The sequence below is a fragment of the Oncorhynchus nerka genome, linkage group LG14 (assembly GCF_034236695.1).
Source record: "Oncorhynchus nerka isolate Pitt River linkage group LG14, Oner_Uvic_2.0, whole genome shotgun sequence".
NCBI lineage: Eukaryota > Metazoa > Chordata > Actinopteri > Salmoniformes > Salmonidae > Oncorhynchus > Oncorhynchus nerka.
Window position 1 is genome coordinate 53,977,920 of NC_088409.1, and position 21,117 is coordinate 53,999,036.

At 41.5% G+C, this 21,117-nt stretch overlaps 1 pseudogene; it reads left to right on the forward strand.

Annotated features, from left to right (window-relative positions):
- The first annotated feature begins 9,305 nt into the window (after positions 1-9,305).
- LOC115142271 (ankyrin repeat and protein kinase domain-containing protein 1-like) lies at positions 9,306-17,696 on the forward strand (annotated as a pseudogene).
- Positions 17,697-21,117: the final 3,421 nt, after the last annotated feature.

Below are 21,117 nucleotides of genomic sequence, written 5' to 3' on the forward strand. Positions count from 1 at the left end.
CCAGCACTGTGTCTGATGTCGTCTACTTAGTTACAAGGCGTGTACATAAGTCTTGCTTGGGGACTTTTCTTTTGACTCTGAGTGCAGTTCCTCTGAGCACAGAGAAGGCAAGTGTCATACAAAGGAAATGTTTCTCTCGGAGGATTCCAGATGGGAGAAGTTATACAATGGGACATTTTTTCCCCCCATTGAGCGTTAGAGGCCCCTGCTATCAAGGACGCATGTTAAGTCTGAAGAGAACTTATAAGATAATATGAGATAATGCTTCACAGGGTCTAAAAAAGTATAATGAGCATATACTGTATGTGCTCTTTAACAGACTTTTGAAAGTCGTTTTCAGGGGAGCTAGCATGTTGGCATGAACAGCTGTGTGTGAGAGGCTCCTGCAACTTTTTCGCTAAATAATCTAACTTAACCTACTTTATGGCACTTTTTTACAACAAACGTTTCTTTCTAATACAATATTGTAACTTTCTATGTGAAAATGCTGAGTAATAAGTAACCAAAGGACAATAAATCCACATCGGAGGCCTACTCCCCACCAAACAACAAGACAGACATGACGGAAGGCACAGGTTAGAACGTGACACTTACAGAACTTACCCGGGCTTTGGGAGAACTACGTGTTGCTATAGCTGAGGATCTTAAGGCTACTATTGCTGAACTGGACACCAAAATCGAGAGCACCATTCGAACGGTCGCTTCGCAGGGCCAGAGTATTGTGGACCTTGAGAAAGCTTCTGAATTCAACGCTGGTAGGATCGACGAGTTAGAGAAACTATGCATGTCAATGCAGGATAGTGTGCAGAGGCTTTCTGTGAAAGTGGTTGACCTGGAAGGCCGATCCAGATTTCATAACCTTTGCGTTGTTGGTCTGGCAGAGGGGGTGGAGGCTGGCTCTCGCCCCACCGACTTCTTCGCCAAGCTATTGAGGGATGCAATGGGATCGGATGTTTTGGCTTCGGATCCCCAGCTGGACCGTGCATATCGCATCCTTGTCCCAGTGCCTGGACCGGGCCAACGTCCTCGTCCAGTAATCATCTATTGTTACAGTTTCAAGACCAAGGATCTTACCCTGCGCGAGGCTCGAATGAGGGGTAACCTGTTACTTAAAGGACATCCCTTCTGTGTCTATGAGGATTATGTGCCCGATGTGGCAAAGCATCGCGCCGGCTACAGAGATGTCACGACCAAACTCTACAAACTGCATCTTCGACCAGCCTTGCTCTTCCCTGCAAGACTCAGAATCACCACGTCTTCCAGTGAGAAGATTTGGCTCTCCTCGGTTCTGGACGCAGAGAAGTTTGTCCGGGAATATACAACAATCCCCCGTACAGGTTAGAATGCATTGTCATTAAGTGTTAGAGTCTGCTCATGGACTCGAATCCATACTATACCATAACGGGGCTACCGAACATGTAATATGTAAGGGCTACCGAACATGTAAGACGCTGAGCCGACCAATGGAGGGCGTTAGTTTCACTTTCATTCCGGCTGGGTTCAGAGCGATGCCTGTTTGGGAGGCCTTCCAGGTTTGATCATTGACACTTTCAGATGGATATACTTATATTCCCCCATTTTTGTTTTGTTTCGTTATTTATTTTTCAATTCTTACGTTATTCTTATTACCATACCATTTATTTATTGCTTGCAGAGGACTGGGGGTGATGGTTGGGAAGGGGCAGACACCTGGATAGCAAGTTCTGCCTTTGTCATAGCCGTGGGCCGCTCTCCCGATTAGATTCCCACCAGCCCTCTGTGGTGCTTGTGTCTGTGTAGGTGTGTGTACATATAATTATTATTTGTACTTTATTATTATTTTATCTCTTAGCATTTTAGTATTATTATGTATGTGTATGTATATTTTAAATTAAATTATTATTCTGGGGTATGAATATTTGTGTATGTGTGTGCATATGTATATATATATGTGTAAGTCAGTTCCTCTCCTTGTTCGGGCGGCGTTTGGTGGTCGACGTCACCGGTTTTCTAGCCATCACCGACCTTTAATTTTCCATTTGTTTTGTCTTATTTTCCCACACACCTGGTTTACATTTCCCTCATTACTTATTGCGTATTTAACCCTCTCTTCCCCCCATGTCTGTGTGTGAAATTGTTTATTGCCAAGGTTGGCACGCTTCCGGGCTGGCTTTTGCCGGGTTTTGTTTATTACCCGTGCTTTGTGGCAGACGGTACTTTGTACTTGGGTTTTTGTACTTTGTGCTGCCTCACTTGTTAGTTGGGCATTTGTTTTGTGACGCAGTTGCATTCTGTGCAAATGATTGCCTTAGTAAAGTGCTTTGTCCACTCATCTCTGCTCTCCTGCGCCTGACTTCCATGCACCAGCTACACTCACCCCCTGACAGTACGTGTGTATGAATGTGTATATATATATGTGTGTGTGTGTGTGTGTATGTGTGTGTGTGTGTATACAGTTTTTCACAAAAGTGAGTACACCCCCCACATTTTTGTAAATATTTGAGTATATCTTTTTATGTGACAATACTGAAGAAATGACACTTTTCTACCCTGTAAAGTAGTGAGTGTACAGCTTGTATAACAGTGTAAGTTTACTGTCCCCTCAAAATAACTCAACACACAGCCATTAAGTTCTAAACCGCTGGCAACAAAAGTGAGTACACCCCTAGGTGAAAATGTCCAAATCTTGCCCAATTAGCCATTTTCAAGGTCTCAGGTGTGAATGGGGAGCAGGTGTGTTAAATTTGGTGTCATCGCTCTCACACTCCCTCATACTGACTGGTCACTGGAAGTTCAACATGGCACCTCATGGCAAAGAACTCTCTGAGGATCTGAAAAAAAAATTGTTGCTCTACATAAAGATGGCCTGGGCTATAAGAAGATTGCCAAGACCCTGAAACTGAGCTGCAGCACGGTGGCCAAGACCATACAGCGGTTTAACTGGACAGGTTCCACTCAGAACAGGCCTCGCCATGGTCGACCAATGAAGTTGAGTGCACGTGCTCAGCATCATATCCAGAGGTTGTCTTTGGGAAATAGACGTATGAGTGCTGCCAGCATTTCTGCAGAGGTTGAAGGGGTGGGGGGTCAGCCTGTCAGTGCTCAGACCATACGCCGTACACTGCATCAAATTGGTCTGCATGGCTGTCGTCCCAGAAGGAAGCCTCTTCTAAAGATGATGCACAAGAAAGCCTGCAAACAATTTGCTGAAGACAAGCAAACTAAGGACATGGATTACTGGAAACACGTCCTGTGATCTGCTGAGACCAAGATAAACTTATTTGGTTCAGATGGTGTCAAGCGTGTGTGGCGGCAACCAGGTAACGAGTACAAAGACAAGTGTGTCTTGCCTACAGTCAAGCATGGTGGTGAGAGTGTCATGGTCTGGTGTTGCATGAGTGCTGCCGGCACTGGGTAGCTACAGTTCATTGAGGGAACCATGAATGCCAACATGTACTGTGACATACTGAAGCAGAGCATGATCCCCCTCCCTTCGGAGACTGGGCCGTAGGGCAGTATTCCAACATGATAACGACCTCAAACACACCTCCAAGACGACCACTGCCTTGCTAAAGAAGGGGGTAAAGGTAAAGGTGAAGGTGATGGACTCTGTGATGTCGTCATGGAGGAGTGGAAGAGGACTCCAGTGGCAACCTGTGAAGCTCTGGTGAACTCCATGCCCAAGTTAAGGCAGTGCTGGAAAATGATGGTGGCCACACAAAATATTGACACTTTGGGCCCAATTTGGACATTTTCACCTAGGAGTGTACTCACTTTTGTTGCCAGCGGTTTAGACATTAAGGGCTGTGTATTGAGTTATTTTGAGGGGACAGCAAATTTACACTGTTATACAAGCTGTACACTCACTACTTTACATTGTAGCAAAGTGTCATTTCTTCAGTGTTGTCACATGAAAAGTGTGAGGCGTGTACTCACTTTTGTGATATACTGTAATAATATGTATATATATCATTTTAAAAATTTAATTACATTTTTTTGATTTTTTTGATTGGGGTACGTTTAATTTAGCAAAATCCGATCTCCTAACCCACAATATGTAAATGTACTGCTGTCTATGCCGGTTGCTGATGGTTTATGTTCAGAATGGCATTGCTTAGCAATATAATCTTGTGAGGCTATATCTTGCTTATCTCAGGGATTGACCCAAGATGACGCTTAACTTCTTGCGTCGAGCCATCCCGGATCCGGTATCGTGACTACAGCCTCAAGCTCATTACCATAACGCAATGTTAACTATTCATGATGAATGAAATTAATCTATTTGCTCTCAAGCTTAGCCTTTTGTTAACAACACTGTCATCTCAGATTTTCAAAATATGCTTCTCAACCATTGCAAAACAAGCATTTGTGTAACAGTATTGATAGCTAATGTAGCATTTAGCGTAGCATTTAGCGTTAGCATTCAGCAGGCAACATTTTCACAAAAAACAGAAAAAGCATTCAAATAAAATCATTTACCTTTGAAGAACTTCGGATGTTTTCAATGAGGAGACTCTCAGATAGCAAATGTTAAGTTTTTCCTGAAAGATTATTTGTTTAGGACAAATCGCTCCGTTTTCTGCGTCACGTTTAGCTACGAAAAAAAACCTGTATCCAGGATTGTGTAAATCTATCCACAAGCTCATTAGCATAACTCAACGTTAACTATTCATGAAAATCGCAAATGAAATGAAATGAATCTATTTGCTCTCAAGCTTAGCCTTTTGTTAACAACACTGTCATCTCAGATTTTCAAAATATGCTTTTGAACCATAGTTAAACAAGCATTTGTGTAAGAGTATTGATAGCCTAGCATTGCATCAAGCCTAGCATTCAGCATGCAACATTTTCCACAAAAACCAGAAAATAATTCAAATAAAATCATTTACCTTTGAAGAACTTCGGATGTTTTCAATGAGGAGACTCTGTTAGATAGCAAATCTTCCGTTTTTACAAAAAATATTATTTGTTTCGACTAATCGCTCCGTTTTGTTCATCACATTTGGGGAGGGAAAAAAAAATATATATATATTAAGTCATTAAAACGTGAACTTTTTTCCAAATTAACTCCATAATATCGACAGAAACATGGCAAACCGATGTTTAGAATCAATCCTCAAGGTGTTTTTCACATATCTATCTACGATAAAAGCCATCGTGGCAGTTTACTTTCTCTTCTGAAGAAATGGAACGCGCATGGACCTACAGATTACGCACACAGGACACCGGGTGGGACACCAGGTAAATGTAGTCTCTTATGGTCAATCTTCCAATGATATGCCTACAAACACGTCACAATGCTGCAGACAGCTCGGGGAATAGACAGAAACCGCAGGCTCATTCCTGGCGCATTCACAGCCATATAAGGAGACATTGGAACATAGCGCCTTCAGAATCTGGGGCATTTCCTGTATGAAACTTCATTTGGTTTCGCCTGTTGCATTAGTTCTGGGGCACTCACAGATAATATCTTATCTTTTTCAGTTTTGGAGACGTCAGAGTTTTGTCTTTCCAAGGCTGTCAATTCCATGCATAGTCGAGCATCTTTTCGTGACAAAATATTGCGCTTAAAACGGGCACGTCTTTTTATCCAATAATGACATAGCACCCCCATAGGTTGAACAGGTTAAGTGCACAATATGTTTAAGTTGCAACTTATTCTGTTTAGGTTTATTAGATGCTAATTGGACACTTTATTCGCGGGAGCCTCCTCAGTTCATATGTTAGTAGAAGTTCTAGGAAAGTGAGAGGTGAACGTATAGTTAGGATTTTATTTTTGTTTTATCTCTTGTTTGAGGTTGCGCCATGCTTTTTTGGCATCGGCCAAACAATGTGTTTATTATTTTTATTTTAAAAATGTTTCTCTCCTATTTGTGTATCCCTGTTAAATGTGGGTTGATGGGGGGGGGGTAAATGTTGGGAAAAGTAAGGGGACAGGGTGGAGAGTGAAGGTGCTTGTCGGGGGGGGAGGGGTTTGTTGGATACTGCTCGGTGTAGGTGCTACATATGCTGATCGTGATGGTTCGGTGCCCTTTCTTCCCTTTTTATTGAGTTACATTTTATGTAGGCCACCATATGAACTACAAACGAAAGGAGAGCGGGGCTTACATTCACTTCCTGGAATGTCAAGGATTTAAACGAACCAATTAAGAGAGACAAGGTCCTAGCCCACTTGAAAGCACTCTCGTCTGATATTTTATTTTTGCAAGAAACCCATCTGAAAAACTATTCTCATAGCAGACTTAAATGTAGGTGGGTGGGGCAAGTGTATCACTAACTTCTCCGCCAAAACGAGAGGCACAGCGATTCTGGTACGAAAAGGAATTCCCTTTCTACATAAAACCACTATTGCGGATAAAGAGGGTCATTATGTGATCGTAATAGAAGAGATCCACTCTACTTCTGTAACTCTACTAAATATCTAAATATCTATGGGCCCAACATTGATAACCCCTCTTTTTTCAAAAGAGCTATTGCCCTGATTCCAGACACAGTATCTATAATTCCATATGTATAACTTGTATTATCATCTACATTTATGATGAGTATTTCTGTTGAAATGATGTGGCTATGCAAAATCACTTGATGTTCTTGGAACAAGTGAATCTAATAAGCCAATGTAAACTCAGATGTTTTGATATAAATATAAACTTTATCAAACAAAACATGCATGTATTGTGTAACATGAAGTCCTATGAGTGTCATCTGATAAAGATAATTCAAGGTTAGTGATTCATTTTATCTCTATTTCTGCTTTTTGTGAATGCTATATTTCGCTGGAAAATGGCTGTGCTTATTGTGGTTTGGTGGAGACCGAAAATAATCGTTTGTAGTGCTTTTGCTGAAAAGCATATTTGAAATCGGACACTTTGGTGGGATTAACAACGAGAATAGCCTTAAAATGGTATGAGACGCATGTATGTTTGAGGAATGTTAATTATGAGATTTTTGATGTTTTGAAAATGGCGCCCTACACTTTGACTGGCTGTTGTCTAATCGCTCCCGTTAACAGGATTGCAGCCATAAGAAGTTAAAGATGAAGCCATTTCCATAATCATAAAGTAGAGTACTGCTGGCAATCAAGTGTCAAGTGAGGTACATTTTGTCATCTGCGTACACAATTTCCCATAATGATCTCCCTAAGGTCAATGTCAGCACCCCCGCAAAATCGAATTACCATAATAAAGAAATCCCCATAAAAATCTGTCAATTTAAGATAGAGATACTGTATCCTTTTTTTGCATTGGATGTGTCTCAATTCACCACATCCGGCTATGTAGGAACACTCAGAATGGTTTGGCCTACAAACTATTATGACACATCTATGGAAAGGTGAGACTCGTACATGTCGGTTTTGGTCTAGGACGCCCACAGGCCTCACAAGACTCATCTGTAGGTCCCCGGTACCAGTCCCAAAACATTGGAAGTATATATGGAGACTGCTTAGTGACAAAAATAAGGGGTTAAATACAGTGCTTACGGAAAGTATTCAGACCCCTTCTCTTGTTCCACATTCTGTTACGTTACAGTCTTATTCTCATGTTATTCCCTCATCAATCTACACACAATATACAATAATGACAAAGCAAAACAGGTTTTTAGATTTTTTTTAGAAACACACCTGTCTATATAAGGTCATACAGTTGACAGTGCATGTCAGAGCAAAAACCAAGCCATGAGTTTGAAGGAATTGTCTGTAGAGCTCCGAGACAGGATTGTGTCGAGGCACAGATCTGGGGAAGGGTACCAACACATTTCTGCAGCATTGAAGGTCCCCAAGAACACAGTGGTCTCCATCATTCTTAAATGGAAAAAGTTAGGAGCTACCTAGAACTGGCAGCCCAGCCAAACTAATCAGGGGATAAGGGCCTTGGTCTGGGAGGTGTCCAAGAACCCAATGATCACTCTGACAGAGCTCCAGAGTTCCTCTGTGGAGGTGGGAGAGCCTTCCAGAAGGACAACCATCTCTGCAGCACACCAACAATCAGGCCTTTATGGTAGAGTGGTCAGAAGGAAGCCAGTCCTCAGTAAAAGGCACATGACAGCCCGCTTCGAGTTTGCCAAAATGACTCTCAGACCATGAGATACAAGATTCTCTGGTCTGATGAAACCAAGATTGAACTCTTTGGTCTGAATGCCAAGCGTCACGTCTGGAGGAAACCTGGCACCATCCCTACGGTGAAGCATGGTGGTGACAGCATCATGCTGTTGGGATGTTTTCCAGCGGCAGGGACTGGGAGACTAGTCAGGATCGAGGGAAAAAGTACAGAAAGATCCTTGATGAAAACTTGCTCCAGAACGCTCAGGACCTCAGACTGGGGCAAAGGTTCACCTTTCAACAGGACAACAACCTTAAACACATATCCAAGACAACACAGGAGTGGCTTCGGGACAAGTCTCTGAAAGTCTTTGAGTGGCCCAGCCAGAGTCTGGACTTGTACCCCATTGAACATCTCTGGAGAGACTTGAAAATAGCTGTGTAGCAAAGCTACTCATCCAACCTGACAGAGCTTGAGAGGATCTGCAGAAAATAATGGGAGAAACTCCCCAAATACAAGTGTTCCAAGCTTGTAATGCCAAAGAAAGAAGACTAGAGGCTGTAATCACTGCCAAAGGTGCTTCAACAAAGTACTGAGTAAAGGGTCTGAATACTTATGTAAATGAAATATATATAAATATATTTTATATATCTTTGCAAACAATTCTAAAAAACAGTTTTTGCTTTCTCATTATGGAGTTTTGTGTGTACATTAATGAGGGAAAAAATGATTTAATACATTTTAGAATAAGACAGTAACGTAACAAAATGTAGAAAAAGGAATGGGGTTTCAATACTTTCCAAATGCACTGTAGCTCAGCAGTATTCCCCACCTCCCCGGCTTAGACAGAGCTTCAGACGGTCTTTTTTATTCATCTGGCCTGATTGCAGACCCCACGCCTACGGTACTGTACAATAGATTTATCACACTGTAATATCTGTTTGGATGGATTGCTTTGGATACCCTCTAAGAACTGAGAAGAAAATGGCTATGATTATCCATATATGGACACATATCATTATGGATGTCTCTATTGTGATTGATTGATACTCTGATGTCAAATACTGTCAAACACATCATGCATTAAAGCTCATCATAGCACTTGAGTGAGTATATACACTACAGCATACCAGGTATCAGAGCTACCTTTATCAGGTTTCCTTCCTGCTGTCTGATGGGAACCTAAGCAATTTTCTTGTCAGGCAGTGGAAACCGGTTGTTATACATTGCTATGCAAACAAGCAGTGACATAGCTCCTCCCACATTTAACCACATTTGAGTCTTAGATACACTTGTTCGCTGCATCGCCTCCTCGGTACTTGTCTACACATTTCATGGACAAAGGAGACCCCACGGGAGAAATATATCTGGGTTTATGTGAGATTAGAGACGGTGTTGTGACACACAGGAGGAGCTCTGCCCCGATGGATCGTGTTGGCGGGGGCATCGAGAAGTTCAGGATCTTCAAGAAGGATGACTGTGAGGCTGACTGGATTAAGGTGACGGAACGCAGCTTTGGCCAGGTTTACAGAGTGAAACTCGAGCTTTGGAGGGAAAATTGTGCCCTGAAAAGCTTCGAAACCATCCTCACTGGCATCAGTTTCTACATGTATTGTTAATGTGGCTTTATGGCAGGATATACTCTAGAACAGAGCAACCAATAAATCACATCATTTAATTGCCAGTTTTGAATAGAATAACAATCACTAAAAGAGAGCTCATTTGGGTGTTTGGATAAGTAGCAGTTTGCAGTGTTGGTCTAAATATCGGGAAAATAAATGTGTTCGATTTGAAAGATTGAAAATGACAACAGAAACATTTTTGCTGAGGCTGCTCAGGTGTGAAAAAAAACCTGTCAACTCCCCCTTACACTTGTCTTTTCTTTGTTTGTAGGAGAATGATAGAGGAGGCATCCAAGATGGAGAAAGTAACATTCAAGTACATCTACGGGGTGTGTAATGACCCTCCCGCCGTGGTGATGGAGTACATGAGTAATGGCTCCATGGATCATCTCCTCACCAGCCACGCGTTGGTGTGGCCCAAGAAGTTCCAGACGATTCACGAGGCCACCACGGGCATGAACTTCCTTCACAGCATGAACCATCCACTTCTCCACCTGAACCTCAAGCCTTCAAGCATCCGTTTAGACGATCACCTCCACATCAAGGTGAGGATAGCTCTTTAGAGACGCCAATATGCCGTTAAAGCAGCTATAACTTTTTTTGAAAGTGTAATGAGCGAGACGAGAGTCATTAATGATCTCTTGACTCTTTTTTAATTAGGCATGCAAACATTAAAACGTGTAGGGTTATATTTCAATAAGAGTTCAGTGGTACATGCTAATGATTATCCGTATGAAGAAAATTTCCCTCCAAAGATTTCAGTTTTTGACTTAATTAAGTGGGAGGTTGGGAGCAAGAAGGAGTTGATTGAGAATTTGATGGAAAGAGGAAACATTTGCTACATACCTCCAGAGACTTTTACCCTGTGCCCTGAGCATCGGGAACCAAGTTTGATGTTTACAGGTAAGGTAGTTGCCAAGGGTGAATTCCTACAAACTCACACATAGGCCCACTATAGAACTGTGTCAATAGGCTAGTATTCTCTCTCTCTCTGCAGACAAATTCCCTAGTGTATGAAGTAATACATACAAACTATAACTATAATTAACACTGACTATAAGTCATAGATTTTTTTCAATATTAATTTCTAATAAGGTATTATCTTTGATCATGTCATTTAGATTCAATATACACTTAACAAAAATATAAACGCAACATGTAAAGTGTTGGTCCCATGTTTCATGAGCTGAAATAAAAGATCCCAGATAATGTCCATATGCACAAAAATCGTATTTCTCTCAAAATGTCTGCACAAATGTGTTTACATCCCTGTTACTGAGCATTTCTCCTTTGCCAAGATAATCCATCCACCTACACCTATGGCATATCAAGAAGCTGATTAAACAGCATGATTATTACACAGGTGCACCTTGTGCTGGGGACAATAAAAGGCCACTCTAAAATGTTCAGTTTTGTCAACAACACAATGCCACAGATGTTTCAAGTTGTGAGGGAGCGTGCAATTGGCATACTGACTGCAGAAATGTCCACCAGAGCTGTTGCCGGAGAATTTAATGTTCCATATATCACCTCCAACATCATTTTAGAGAAATTGGCACTATGTCCAACCAGCCTCGGAAACCACAGAACCATGTGTAACCACGCCAGCCCAGGACCTCCACATCGTGCTTCTTCACCTGCAGGATCGTCTGAGACCAGCCACCTGGACAGCTGATGAAACTGTGGGTAAATGCTCATCTTTGATGGCCACTGGTGCGCTGGAGAAGTGGGCTCTTCATGGATGTATCCCGGTTTCAACTGTACCAGGCAGATGGCAGACAGCATGTATAGAGTTGTATGGGCGGGTGGTTTGCTGATGTCAATGTTGTGAAGAGAGTGCCCCATGGTGGTGGTGAGGTTATTGCATGGGCAGGCATAAGCTACGGACAACAAACACAATTGTATTTTATCGATGGCAATTTGAATGCACAGAGATACCGTGACTAGATCCTGATGCCCATTGTCATGCCATTCATCTGCCGCCATCACCCATGTCGCAAAGACCTGTATACAATTCCTGGAAGCTTAAAATGTCCCAGTTTTTCCATGGCCTGCATACTCACCAGACATGTCACCCATTGACCATGTTTGGGATGCTCTGGATCGACGTGTACGTCAGCGTGTTCCAGTTCCCACGAATTTCCAGCAACTTCGCACAGCCATCGAAGAGGAGAGGGACAACATTCCACAGGCTACAATCAACATCCCGATCAACTATATGCAAAGGAGATGTGTTGTGCTGCTTGAGGCAAATGGTGGTCACACCAGATACTGACTGGTTTTCAGATCCACCCAATTATCTTTAAAAAAAAAACGTATCTGTGACCAACAGATGCATATCTGTATTCCCAGTCATGTGAAATCAATAGATTAGGGCATAATGGATGTATTTCAATTACCGCATTTCCTTAAATTAACCATAACTGAGTAAAATCTTTGAAATTGTTGCATGTTGCATTCATATTTTTCTTCAGTGTAATTAGACACATGGGGAAAGAACCACATACACATTATCTGGTATTACGTGTTCCTTGTTTTAATTTAGCTTCTCTGTTGTTATGTGGTAAATCCTGACCCAGAAGAACCTTATCAAGGTGGGAAATGTGAGTAGTGGTAATGCATTCTGATTCATGTATCAATTCTTTCTTTTTATTGAATCACAGACACGGTAGTGTTTGACAAAGTTCAGGTTGTTAAACTATACGAGCTAATAATCACATTTTACTTTGAGAGGTCATGTTTTTCAAATGATTTCTTATCTGAATGAACATATAACTTCCTGTGATACAGGTAAAAGGTCAGGTGTGGAAAAGATCCCTGATGACAAGCCACACAAAAGTGAGCAGATGATCACAATAATGCAACAGTGCTGGGATCAGGATCCCAGAGAGAGGCCGACTTCTCAGGTAACACTTCACCTGCTTGCAGATCTGTTTGTGCTGTAAATTACTGGAGAATAGAATGGAAACATTATTGTTAATTTGGTTAAAAAGAAAATGTATTTTCTTCCTTTTTTTCCAACCCCAGACACACCCACATGTTGAGAGGCACAGTTTCAGCCACGGTGCAGTGCAAGATGAAGAGATATTTGGGGGTTTTACTCAATGGCACAATAGTAATGATTTGAAATCAGCAGCCCTCCAGTAGCCAATTCAGTCCACATTTTTCCATTGCCAGGCTTCTGGGCTACCTACGGCCAACCAACTCCTATGGTCATTGTCATCAATGCCAGGCATACAAAACGATCTGGGGTCGGTCTAGATAACATTGTGTGTCCCTCGCCATACCAAACAGCAAACAACAACAAAACAATCCTATATTGGAGACAGCAAAAGGGGGAGAATAGCCACACTGTGTTATTATCAGAAACAGTATAGAAACAGAATGGCCACCACTTTGTAATCACTAAAAGTCAAGAAGGAAATTATGAACAGCCTTTGTTGTCTCCAAGTGCCATAGGCTTAACTTTTCAAAGAAAAATAAACATTTTAAGCCCACACAATACCCATGTGAGTGCTCCAGCGCATTGTTTCTTGAAAACAAGGCAAGCCCATCTGTTGGAGAATGACACAATATGGTTGAACATGTTGTGTGGTCTTTGTTCAGTAAACGATTGGCTGATCTTACACTGGCTGAGGCCAGATCCTCAGACGGGTTGCAAAGGGAGTGTCTATTACTGGTAACTTTAGAAATTTAACAGTAAACTACCAGAATTTTGGTAAATTTCAAAGATTTTATGGAATTTTCATCACAAGACATCTAGTGGCCTTTTTAAGTACATCAGATTATCACTGGTGTCTGTAATTATCTCTGGCCCACTGCGTGGCCTTAACCTGTCCCACTATTGTTTGTGGAGAAATGCTCTGATGAAGGTCAACTGACTGAAAGCTTAGTCTCTATTAAAATGTATTTGTATCTGACTGGAAGTTTGATACTTTTTCCTGTTTCTCAAGTTATGCATTTTGCTTCCAGCACCTTCACTATTCAGTTTTGGGTGTGCGGTAGATTCTGCCTTTTTATCTACACGGATTTTCATCACATGTAAAAAATACAACATAGTAAAATAAGATGATTTTAAGATAAAGAAACTGAATGTCAAAGCTGTAAAACATTATCCTAAATATAACCCATCAACATAGTGAAAACCATTTGTGTGTTTCAGTATTAAAAATCCTTTTATTTATTTTACTATGTCCACATATGTTTGTTGTAAATGTTTAGGGGCTGAACTGTTTGTTGTGAAAAAAGTAAATATTGGAAGAGTTGCAGAGATTGTAAGGGTATTCATCGTCGGAAGATGAGGAATCATCGGAACAAAGTGCAGCGTGGTAAGTGTTCATGCTTTCTTTATTTAAACTGAACACTATAACAAAAATAACAAAGTGAATAACCGAAACAGTCCTGTAAGGTGCAAACACTAAACAGAAATTAACTACCCACAAAAAAAATGTGGGAAACAGCTACCTAAGTATGGTTCCCAATCAGAGACAACGATAGACAGCTGTCCCTGATTGAGAATCAAAAACAAAGAAATACAAAAACAGAAAAAAGAACATAGAGTGCCAAATTACACCCTGACCAAACCAAAATAGAGACATAAAAAAGCTCTAAGGTCAGGGCGCGACAGAGATATTTGAAAATAATGACATTGTTGATTAGATGCTTTTTTCATTAATTAGGCAATTTTCTCTTGAACCATATGGTCTATTTACTAAAATCTCATGGACAATACAGACACAGATAAAAAATATATATATTTTTTTTACACTACCGGTCAAAAGTTTTAGAACACATATTCATTCAAAGGTTTTTTGTGTGGTTTTTAAGTTTTAGAACACATACTCATTCAAGGCTTTTTCTATATTTTTACTATTTTCTAAATTGTAGAATAATAGTGAAGACATCAAAACGATGAAATAACACATATGGAATCATGTAAGAGAATGCCAAGAGTGTGCAAAGCTGTCATCAAGGCAAAGAGTGGCCATTTAAGGAATCTCACATATAAAATATATTTTGATTTGTTTAACCCTTTTTTGGTTACTACATGATTCCATAGGTGTTATTTCATAATTTTGATGTCTTCACTATTATTCTACAATTTAGAAAATAGTAAAAATATAGAAAAAGCCTTGAATGAGTATGTGTTCTAAAACTTTTGACCGGTAGTGTATATGAATACATTTGATTATTAAAGTAAAAATGACTAAAGTTACCATATATTGCCATAGATTACCTGTTAATTACAGAAAATGATGGTACATTTGGTAAATTACCGGTAGTCCGACCTGAATTGCACAGCACTCAGTAACTCTGCATCTGTTTCCGTTAAAGATCATAATTATCCTGTCCGGGGCTTGTAGACTGTAAGCTTTCTGATCTTAGACTTTGAGGAGACTCCGAGAGACTCGGAGAGCACATGCTCTGCTCACTGTAATGCTTATTGATGTGAGATGCCTTGTTGTAATATTCTAAAATGAACTCGGATAAGATTTGATCATTTACAGGAGCTGCAGGTCACCTAGTTAGGAAGCAATTAAATGCAGAGGATTAAAGTGCCATGTTAATGAATACTAACGAACACCATATGTATGCAAACACTGCCGCATCGAAATTAGCAACAATTTTCCGGTCCTGTAAGCATATCGGTGGGATTTGATTTATGCGTCAAACTTTGTTACAACCACAATTTGATTAGCTGCATTATCATGCCCTCCTCTACTGAGCCAGTAGGCCCATATTTTCCATATTACAGAATTATTATGCATAAGAATAGGTTATTTGCATTCTACTATCATAAAACGGACACCTTAATTCTGTATGAACAAAAGTGTATGTTTGTTTCCGTGTGATTTTTCTTGGGCCCTTGAATATTGTCTTGGCTACAGCAGTTGTTGTACATTATGAAACGTTTTCATAAAACTATAGTGCCTCATGGATTTTATAATCAGTCTTTCCCAACAGAATTCCAAATGAATAAATGACAATATTCACACTTGTACACATCTTGTTAACCATTTTGAGTATGACAGATGCATGCAGCAATTTGAGATTCTGTTATCAACATGCAAACCTCTTTGTCTGTTTCTTTTTTTCCAGATACTGTTCGAAAGACAGAAGCTCTGAGTGATGTCCTGGGAATAGGTGGATGTAGCAACGGGGAAAAGACACACTCACCTGATTATACCATGCTGTCGTCCAGCTGCAGGAGAGTGAGTGCTCAGTGCTGCATCCTCCATCAATGTTGAGATAACAAATACAGAATCCTCCATCAATGTTGGGATAACAAATACAGAATCCTCCATCAATGTTGGGATAACAAATACATAATCCTCCATCAATGTTGGGATAACAAATACAGAATCCTCCATCAATGTTGAGATAACAAATACAGAACTCTCCATCAATGTTGGGATAACAAATACAGAATCCTCCATCAATGTTGGGATAACAAATACAGAATCCACCATCAATGTTGAGATAACAAATACAGAATCCTCCATCAATGTTGAGATAACAAATACAGAATCCTCCATCAATGTTGGGATAACAGATAGAAAGCTCTCTGTCTCTGTCTGTCTGTCTGTCTGTCTGTCTGTCTGTCTGTCTGTCTGTCTGTCTGTCTGTCTGTCTGTCTGTCTGTCTGTCTGTCTGTCTGTCTGTCTGTCTGTCTGTCTGTCTTGTCTGTCTGTCTCTCTCTCTCTCTCTCTCTCTCTCTCTCTCTCTCTCTCTCTCTCTCTCTCTCTCTGTCTGTCTCTCACGGTTTGCTCTCCCATGTGAATTTAAAAGAAGCCCATGATAATGTCAACTGAATGGTTGTATAATGTGTGCATCTTATAAACAGTTCCCCTTAGCTCCGGTCACATGTCCATCTCCAATATATGGGACAGAAAATGTTCTGCAGAATATCAATAGCTAACTGTTACATGTCAAGGTGATAAATAACTACTCCATTAATAACATGCTATTATGATGACTACTATTAACGCTTCATTTTCATTATATCTCCATTAAGAAATCCACGTGCTCACTCGCCAACCCTTCAGGTGGGAACTGAAGAAGGAAATGCTTTGCTAGTTAGAGAAATTGACAAAAGCTGTCCCTTTGGATCATGTGACAAAATGTCTATCTTGCTCTGACTCTTAGACCTGGGACAAAACAATAACTGTGCAAAATGAATAATGCATAGGAGGAAAGCCTTGTCTCTCTTTAGATAAAGCCAACTTGTATGCAAATTCATGCACATTTTAATAAACCATGGCTAACGGCCTTGAGAACGTTGTGTGTCTCCTCCTTACGTGGCTGGGGAGCGCCGACGAGTGCAAGGAGCTCCGTGGGAGGATGGTGTTTCACGTGGCAAGTGTGTACGGCCACCTCACCATCACCAAGCTCCTGCTCAGTAATGGAGTTGACCACAACGGGACTCCCTGACCACCGCTCTACACCTGGCTGCCGAGGAGGGCCACAACAGGGTGGCCAGGTGGATGGTGAAAGCTGGTGCCGGTCAACTCCCTGGCCAGTTGGCATTACACCCCTTTACACTTCGCTGCCCTCAATGGACACACGGGCATCTGCAGGTTGCTGTTGGGCAACGGGGCGATCCCTGACCCCACAGTTGGACGCCAATGCACTTGGCTGCGCTGAAGGGGAAGCTCACCAGGGCTCTGTGGACCTGCCAGCGAAGGGCGGCTGGACGTCCCTCCACTTGACCTGCCACCACGGGCAGGAAAATGTGGTTTCCAAGCTGCTGGCGGCTAAGGCCAATCCCAACGTGGCAGAGGATAGCGGCTGGACGGCACTCCACTTAGAGTGTAATGGTGGGCTTTTCCCCAGTGTGCTCCAGTTTATCACGCATCGGGCCAACGTCAACGCTCAGAACAACAGCCAGGCCACCCCATTACACCTGGCTGCCCAGAATGGCAGCGTTCTCACTACCAAAGCCCTGCTATTGAACGGGGCAGAGAGAATTAGTAAGGATTCGACAGGCTGCACAGCCCTATACCTGGCCAGGAAGTGTCAGAAAGAGGAGGTAGTGCAACTACTGGAGGACAGTTAGTGAGCCTTTCACACTACTGAGCCGAACCGAGCTGAGCAATGCCAAGCTGTACTGAGCTGAACCGAGCCAAACATAACTTAGCTGGCCTGGTTACATATCCACTATTGTTGCTGGAACTGTTCTAAAAATAATAATGTGAGAAGAAGCTATCCGAGTCAGTACAATTTGGTTTGGGTTGGCAAGATAGTGTACTAGAAAGGGTAATAGAAAGAGAACAACGGCATGTTGAAATATAACTCTGGACAGGGTAACACTGATGTCAGGCGTAGTGCCAGTAGAGTACATCACTGTTGGGAAGAGTGTATTGATTCTCTCTACTGATTTATGTCCCTACGGTGTCTAAGCTGCTGGACGGTAGCGTCCCACCTGGCCAACATCCAGTGAAATTGCAGAGCGCCTAATTCAAAATACAGAAATACTCATAATAAACATTCATAAAACATACAAGTGTTATACATCGGTTTAAAGATTCACTTCTTGTTAATCCAGCCGCTGTGTCAGATTTCAAAAAGGCTTTACGGCGAAAGCATACCATGCGATTATCTGAGGACAACGCCCCACTTACAAACATACAAACATTTTCCAGCCAAGTAGAGGAGTCACAAAAGTCAGAAATAGCGATAAAATTAATCCCTTACCTTTGATGATCTTCATACGGTTGTACTAACAAGACTCCCAGTTATATAATAAATGTTTGTTTTGTTCGATAAAGTCCCTCTTTATTTCCCAAAAACTTTTGTTGGCGCGTTTTGTTCAGTAATCCACTGGCTCCAGGGCGGTCAAAAGAGGCAGACGAATAGATCCTAATAGTACCGGTAAAGTTCATCGAAACAATGTTTATAATTAAACCTCAGGTTGTCTATTGTCTAAATAATCAATAGTATTTCAACCGGACAATAGCGTTTTCAATAGAAAGGAAAAACAACGAACCGCTTGCTATCGGTCACGCGCGCAAAGCAGCTCTGCATTCTTCCCCTGTCCTTTGACCAAAAGGTATTTTAATTCGTCGTTTCACAAAATACAAGACTGTAAGCTTGTCTAAAGGCTGTTGACATCTAGTGGAAGCCATAGGAACCTAACCCATAACATAGTCAATAGGAGTTCAATGGAAAACAACTCACATCAAAAAGATCCCACTTCCTGGATGGATTTTCCTCAGGTTTTCGCCTGCCAAATTAGTTCTGTTATACTCACAGACATTATTTTAACAGTTTTAGAAACTTCAGGGTGTTCTCTATCCAATAGTACCATGCATATGCATATGCATATCCTAGCTTCTGGGCCTGAGTAACAGGCAGTTTACTTTGGGCACGTTTGTCATCCAAACTTCAAAATACTGCCCCCTAACCAAGAGAGGTTTTAAGAACGTTATTCTAAATGATCAATTTTATTTTGTTATGTTAATTTAAATGGTTCAGTTATTGTTTTAGTACTCAAGGATGACCTTACTGTATGTTGTCGACATCTATAAAAATGCAATTATGACTCTGACCATGAGTGGATGATGAAATCATGTTTCATTAGCTGGCAAAAAGTGGTTTATCTTTCTCCTCACTGTGGTGGCCAACCAAGAGGACTATATCTTGTGCAGGACTCAGCTATCACACATTACTGTATATTGAATAGAACTGAAATGCATTGAGAAATATACTTACTTTCCTCCTATGCATTATTCATTTTGCACAGTTGTTGTTTTGTCCCAGGTCTAAGAGCCAGAGCTAAATAAACATTTTGTCAGATGATCCAAAGGAACAGCTTTTTGTCAATTTCTCTAACTAGCAAAGCATTTCCTTCTCCAGTTCCATTATGTGAAAAACACTTGGTAGAATTGCATTTTAAATGTCATCCCTAGTGGCACTGCGACACGTTAAACATGAGTTAACATGTTTTCCCTATGTTTTCCCATACTTACAGTGCCTTCGGAAAGTATTCAAACCCCTTTCAATTTTCCACATTTTCTTACGTTACAGCCTTATTCTAATTTTTTTATTTTTTTATTTTTTTATTTCACCTTTATTTAACCAGGTAGGCTAGTTGAGAACAAGTTCTCATTTGCAACTGCGACCTGGCCAAGATAAAGCATAGCAGTGTGAACAGACAACACAGAGTTACACATGGAGTAAACAATTAACAAGTCAATAACACAGTAGAAAAAAAATGGGCAGTCTATATACAATGTGTGCAAAAGGCATGAGGAGGTAGGCAAATAATACAATTTTGCAGATTAACACTGGAGTGATAAATGATCAGATGGTCGTGTACAGGTAGAGATATTGGTGTGCAAAAGAGCAGAAAAGTAAATTTTTTTTTTTTTTTAAAACAGTATAAAAACAGTATGGGAATGAGGTAGGTGAAAATGGGTGGGCTATTTACCAATAGACTATGTACAGCTGCAGCGATCGGTTAGCTGCTTGGATAGCTGATGTTTGAAGTTGGTGAGGGAGATAAAAGTCTCCAACTTCAGCGATTTTTGCAGTTCGTTCCAGTCACACGCAGCAGAGTACTGGAACGAAAGGCGGCCAAATGAGGTGTTGGCTTTAGGGATGATCAGTGAGATACACCTGCTGGAGCGCGTGCTACGGATGGGTGTTGCCATCGTGACCAGTGAACTGAGATAAGGCGGAGCTTTACCTAGCATGGACTTGTAGATGACCTGGAGCCAGTGGGTCTGGCGACGAATATGTAGCGAGGGCCAGCCGACTAGAGCATACAAGTCGCAGTGGTGGGTGGTATAAGGTGCTTTGGTGACAAAACGGATGGCACTGTGATAGACTGCATCCAGTTTGCTGAGTAGAGTGTTGGAAGCCATTTTGTAGATGACATCGCCGAAGTCGAGGATCGGTAGGATAGTCAGTTTTACTAGGGTAAGCTTGGCGGCGTGGGTGAAGGAGGCTTTGTTGCGGAATAGAAAGCCGACTCTTGATTTGAATTTCGATTGGAGATGTTTGATGTGAGTCTGGAAGGAGAGTTTGCAGTCTAGCCAGACACCTAGGTATTTATAGATGTCCACATATTCAAGGTCGGAACCATCCAGGGTGGTGATGCTAGTTGGGCATGCGGGTGCAGGCAGCGATCGGTTGAAAAGCATGCATTTAGTTTTACTCGCGTTTAAGAGCAGTTGGAGGCCACGGAAGGAGTGCTGTATGGCATTGAAGCTCGTTTGGAGGTTAGATAGCACAGTGTCCAATGACGGGCCGAAAATATATAGAATGGTGTCGTCTGCGTAGAGATGGATCAGGGAATCGCCCGCAGCAAGAGCAACATCATTGATATATACAGAGAAAAGAGTCGGCCCGAGAATTGAACCCTGTGGCACCCCCATAGAGACTGCCAGAGGACCGGACAGCATGCCCTCCGATTTGACACACTGAACTCTGTCTGCAAAGTAATTGGTGAACCAGGCAAGGCAGTCATCCGAGAA